Below are 6,779 nucleotides of genomic sequence, written 5' to 3' on the forward strand. Positions count from 1 at the left end.
TAGCATAGCAAAGTCCTTCATTTGGAATTTTAAGCATCCCAGATTACACTTCAATACGTTACATAGGCCGGTTGACAAAGGTGGGCTAGGCCTACACAAGATTTTGTTTTATTAGTATGCATTCGGTCTAAGACATTTGTCTCATTGGATGCTTCCACCTGTGAGAGCCCCTCCCTGGTTTGGTATTGAACAGGAAATTGTTACTCCTATTTTGCCATAGCAAAGCCTTTGTATAAAACTAACTGGAGAAGTTACACCCTGTTATCTCGCATTTGCACGCGTTATGGACAAAAGTGTCCAGAGTGTATAATTCAGACATTTATTTAAATGTTGCCTTGAGCATATGGCTAAACCCAAAATTACGTATTAATAAGTCCCCTTTCTGCTGGTCAAAGTGGATTGTGAGGGAGGTTAATACGCTCAGTGACCTATATGAGAGCGGAGTGTTGAGATCGTTTAAAAATATGGTCCAACATTTCAGCATTCCCAGATCTTAGTTCTTTAGGTATTTACAGCTGCGCCACCTGCTCTGTACTATTTTGGGAATAGCATACACCCCCCTAAAGGGGCGGATACTCTAGAAGAGATGATTACTGCTTTTGGAAAAGGTCATGAGGCATCAGTGTATAACTCCCTGTTAATTCGGAGTCTGGCAAAGAAGTCTCTGAGGATCTGAAAAAAATCATTGTTGCTCTACATAAAGATGCCCTAGGCTATAAGAAGATTGAAAAGACCCTGACACTGAGCTGCAGCGAGGTGGCCAAGACCATACAGCAGTTTAACAGGACAGGTTCCACTCAGAACAGGCCTCACCATAGTCGACCAAAGAAGTTGAGTGCACGTGCTCAGTGTCATATCCAGAGGTTGTCTTTGGGAAATAGACGTATGAGTGCTGCCAGAATTACTGCAGAGGTTGAAGGGGTGGGGGGTCAGCCTGTCAGTGCTCAGATCATACGCTGCACACTGCATCAAATTGGTCTGCTTGGCTGTCCCAGAAGGAAGCCTCTTCTAAAGATGATGCACAAGAAAGACCGCAAACAGTTTGTTGAAGACAAGCAGACTAAGGACATGGATTACTGGAACCATGTCCTGTGGTCTGATGAGACCAAGACAAACTTATTTGGTTCAGATGGTGTCAAGCGCGTGTGGCAGAAACCAAGTGAGGAGTACAAAGACAAGTGTGTCTTGCCTACAGTCAAGCATGGTGGTGGGAGTGTCATGGTCTGGGGCTGCATGAGTGCTGCCTGCACTGGGGAGCTACAGTTCATTGAGGGAACCATGAATGCCAACATGTACTGTGACATACTGAAGCAGCGCATGATCCCCTCCCATCGGAGACTGGGCCGCAGGGCAGTATTCCAGCATGATAACGACCCCAAACACAACTCCAAGATGACCAATGCCTTGTTAAAGAAGCTGAGGGTGAAGGTGATGGACTGGCCAAGCATGTCTCCAGACCTAAACCCTATTGAGCATCTGTGGGGCATCCTCAAATGGAAGGTGGAGGAGCACACGGTCTCAAACATCCACCAGCTCCGTCATATCGTCATGGAGGAGTGGAAGAGGCCTGTGAAGCTCTGGTGAACTCCATGCCCAAGAGGGTTAAAGCAGTGCTGGAAAATTATGGTGGCCACACAAAATATTGAAACTTTGGGCCCAATTTGGACATTTTCACTTAGGGGTGTAGGCCAACTCACTTTTGTTGCCAGCGGTTTAGACATTTTGGCTGTGTGTTGAGTTATTTTGAGGGGACAGCAAATTTACACTGTTATACAAGCTGTACACTCACTACTTTACATTGCAGCAAAATATCATTTCTTCAGTGTTGTCACATGAAAGGTATAATCAAATATTTACAAAAATGTGAGGGGTGTACTCACTTTTGTGAGATACTGTATATACAGTGCATCCGGAAAGTATTCACAGCGCTTCACTTTTTCCACATTTTGTTATGTTACAGCCTTATTCCAGAATTGATTAAATTCATTATTTTCCTCAAAATTCTACAAACAAAACCCCATAATGACAACATGAAAGAAGTTTGTTTGAAATCTTTGCAAATAAAAAACGGGAAAAAATCACATGTACATAAGAATTCACAGCCTTTGCTCAATACATTGTTGAAGTACCTTTGGCACCAATTACAGCCTCAAGTATTTTTGTTTATGATGCTACAAGCTTGCCACACCTATTTTTGTGCAGTTTCTCCCATTCTTCTTTGCAGGACCTCTCAAGCTCCATCAGGTTGGATGGGGAGTATCGGTGCACAGCCATTTTCAGATCTCTCCAGAGATGTTCAATCGGGTTTAAGTCTGGGCTCTGGCAGGGCGACTCAAGGACATTCACAGAGTTGTCCCGTAGCCACTCCTTTGTTATCTTGGCTGTGTGCTTAGGGTCGTTGTCCTGTTGGAAGATGAACCTTCGCCCCAGTCTGAGGTCCAGAGCACTCTGGAGCAGGTTTTCATCAAGAATGTCTCTGTAAATTGCTGCATTCATCTTTCCCTCGATCCTGACTAGTCTCCCAGTTCCTGCCACTGAAAAACATCCCCACAGCATGATGTTGCCACCACCATGCTACACTGTAGGAATGGTATTGCCCAAGTGATGAGCAGTGCCTGGTTTCCTCCAGACATGACGCTTGCCATTCAGGCCAAAGAGTTCAATATTTGTTTCATTAGACCAAAGAATTTTGTTTCTCATGGTCTGAGAGTCCTTCAGGTGCCTTTTGGCAAAGTCCAGATGGGCTGTCATGTGCCTTTTACTGAGGAGTGGCTTCCGTCTGGCCAAGCTACCATACAGGCCTGATTGGTGGAGTGCTGCAGAGATGGTTGTTCTTCTGGAAGGTTCTCCTCTCTCCACAGAGAAACGCTGGAGCTCTGTCAGAGTGACCATCGGGTTCTTGGTCACCTCCCTGACTAATGCCCTTCTCCCCCGATCGCTCAGTTTGGCCAGGCGGCCGGCTCTAGGAAGAGTCCTGGTGGTTCCAAATGGATGATGGAGGACACTGTGCTCATTGGGACCTTCAATGCTGCAGAAATGTTTCTGTACCCTTCCCCAGATCTGTGCCTTGATACAATCATGGATTTCATGGCTTAGTTGCTCTGACATACACTGTTTACTGTGGGACCTTATATAGACAGTTGTGTGCCTTTCCAAATCATGTCCAATCAACTGAATTTACCACAGATGGACTCCAATCAAGTTGTAGAAACATCTCAAGGATGATCAGTGGAAACAGGATGCAACTGAGCTCAATTTTGAGTGTCATGGCAAAGGCTGTGAATACTTATGTACACATGATTTTTTCATTTTTTTATTTTTAATAAATTTGCAAAGATTTCAAACAAACTTCTTTCATGTTGTCATTACTTTCCGGATGCACTGTAGGCCTATATATTGTTTTTTTTTTTTTTTTTTGTTTTTTTTTTTTTAAGAATAGTTGCTAACAACTGTCCAGCATATGAAATCATTCAATCAGGGCTGGACTGGTAATCTGGCATACCAGGTATTTTTCTTGTGTGCTGACACACTTTGGGGCTGATCGGGGCATGCGGGCCAGTGGGTCTGCTGCGAAACTGGCCGAATGGGCTGCGAAAAGCTAAAATGAGCCACTGTGTTATGCAGAATGGACCACAAAACGGCACCGTGAGATGCTAATAAACTAACTTTTGAGCAGTAGTGTACTTCCAACAGAAAAATTCTAGCATTATTTACCAATGTAGTATTTACTACCCTAAAAACAACTGATGTTTGATGTGACACATTTTGATAATATTTGTTCCAAAAGACTTGTTTAAATGAATGAAACTAGTTTATTAGATGTTAAAAATATAAATTTTGAGACAAGATTGGCTGTCAGTCTGTGTGTTAGTGTTGGTGGGTATTTTTCAACTATTTCAGTGGAGTTTACATTCAGTAGGTGGCGGCAAGGGACTGTTATGTGTGAGTCAGTCAGCAGACTATTCAACCATTTCAGTCAAAAAGGCTGCTTTATTCAGGAACAAACAATGCTATGGTTTTCAATATGTCAATCATTGCTATTTCAAGAGTGAAATCCGCATTTATATGCAAGTTTTATAAAAATTCTGAATGGATTATTTATAGCATAGAAAGTCCACAACGAGCGTTCCCTTTATAATCACTAAAAAGCTGTCACTCCCCTTCATCGCGATCTCTGGCAGCCACGTAGACTCAGGCCTATAAATAATGAAAAATGAGTAAGCCTAAATGTTTCCAATTTATGCAAGGAATACAAAAGCCCTGACAAAGAGTGGATAGATATATTAGAAAGATATAGAGAGAGAAAATGACCCCTCTAAAAAGTCAGAAAAGAAGGGCTTTCTCTTCCCGGCTGCGAGTGGAGGTTTATTATTCCAAATTGTTTAGCTAAATTAGCTTCACTGGAGCGGCGCCAAGCAGTCATAACGAGCGGTCTTTAGATGTGGGGCCGGGCGTTTACATTTTAAAGAGACAGAACAACTAGCCTATAAACAAACGTAACATAAATTATTGTAAATAATTAATTCACGAAATGTATCCACTGCATGAATTTAATCAGATTTGTCATTATTATTGTCATTATTATTATAGACTACGCAGTCAAACTGTAAAGACCGGCGCTGATTAATGTAGAAATATTAATTTGATTTTTAGCATTTTATAATAGCATATGGAAAGAAGGTATACTTCCTCAAAGTTGGAAGGAAGCATTAATTATAGCCTACCCATTAAAAATCCAGGGAATTATAGCTCTTACCTCTCATTTATGCAAAGTAATGGAGAGAATGATAACAGATTGACTTATCTTTTGGGAAAAGGAAGCTGTTTTTCTCCTTATCAAAGTGGATTTAGGTGTGGAAGAGGGAATTTGGATCCAATAGTATCTTTAGAAGCTGATATAAGGAAGGCATTTATAAATAAGGAAAGTGTCATCAATTTTTTTCTTTGATATAGAAAAGGCATATGATATGCTGTTGAAGGAGGGATTATTAATAAAGCTGGGAAAGATTAATATAAAAGAAATAATGTATAATTGGGTTAAAGAGTTTTTAATCAGGAGGTGAATTAGGGTGAAGGTTGGCGGGTTTATATCCTCTAGTGGTGTGATTGATAATGGAACACCCCAAGGCAGTGTAATAAGTCCACTTTTATTTATCATCATAATTAATTATGTTTTCTCTAGAATACATACAAGTATGGGGAAATCATTGTTTGCTGATGATGGAGCACTCTGGTTTAAAGTAAAGAATATATAATATAATATAAAGAAAATGCAATGTGTGTTAAATGAAGTAGAAAAGTGATCAGGGGATAATGGATTCAAGTTTTCAGTGGAAAAGACAAAGATAATAATTTTTACTAATATGAAGAGGAAGGTGGATGTTAAATTAAAATTATATAAACAACAACTGGAACGTGTTAATATGATATGATTTCTAGGAGTATGGTTTGATAGTAGATTAACCTGGAGAGAACAATTAGGAAAGATGGTGGGAAGATGTAAGCAAGTAGTGAATGTAATGAGGTGTATTTCAGGACAGGAATGGGGTGCAGATAGGTTGGCTTTAAAAACGATATATACTTCTACGATAAGATCTATATTGGATTATGGTTGCATAGTGTATGGTTCTGCAAATAAATATAATTTAATTAAATTGGATAGAATTCAGTCTCAAGCCCTAAGAATTTGTTGTGGAGCATATTTGACTTCTCCAGTCTCAGCTCTTCAAGTAGAGGTGGGTGAAATGCCTCTGCATATAAGAAGACAACAATTAATGGCTTCTTATTGGGTAAATCTAAGGGGTCAGAGTGGGAATCACCCTACAAAAAAGTAACTGATGCCTAGTTGGGAATATGAGAAGAAAGAGTGTAATAGTTTTGGATGGAGTGTGGAGAAATTAGTTAAAGATATGAGACTGGAAGAATTTAGATATGCTCCAATAATTCCTTTATCTCCAGTACCACTGTGGGTTTTGCCCCAACCAGAAGTTGATTTTAAATTATTAGAAAGAAGGTAAGAGGAAGGTCCATATTAATCTGAGGTATATGTATTGCTGTATGTGGGGTCAAGATATGGGGATTATTTGCACATTTACACAGATGCTACGAAAGACCCCAAAACAGGTCACGTGGGTGCCGCATTCATAATACCAAAGTTAAAAGTGTATAAAAATAACAGGATATCAGATTACCTATCAGTGTATACTGGAGAGGTGTTTGTAATAATTATGGCAATAAGGTGGATTAGTGAAGTTAAAATATCTAAAGCAATAATATGCTCAGATTCTAGTTCAGCTTTAATAAGTCTGAATGAGCAGAAGTCAGAAACTAGACAAGATATAATAGAGATTTCTCAAGAATTATATTCTCTTCACCAAAATAGTATAAAGGTACAGTTTTTGTGGGTAACGGCTCATATTGTGGTGAGAGGTAATGAAGAGGCTGATATTTTAGCAAAATGGGCTATAGAGAGTAAGAGTTTATCCAGATTCCTTTAGGTCAGAAATAAAATCAATAATCAAAAAGTATATTATGAAATTATGGCAACAGTATTGGGACACTGACACAAAAGGTAAACATGGTATACAGTCAGTAGTGGGTAAGGAAAGAGTTTCAGGTGGGATCAGATTTGAGGAGAATATCATTTCAAGATTAAGATTGTGGCACACAAGGTGAACAGCACAATGCACTTAGGAAAACATCCAACGGGTCTATGTGAGATATGTGGTTTTAATGAAACAGTTGAACATGTTTTAATGCACTGTAGGAAATATTCTGTT

This window comes from Xyrauchen texanus, chromosome 30, assembly GCF_025860055.1.
Source record: "Xyrauchen texanus isolate HMW12.3.18 chromosome 30, RBS_HiC_50CHRs, whole genome shotgun sequence".
Classification (NCBI taxonomy): Eukaryota; Metazoa; Chordata; class Actinopteri; order Cypriniformes; family Catostomidae; genus Xyrauchen; species Xyrauchen texanus.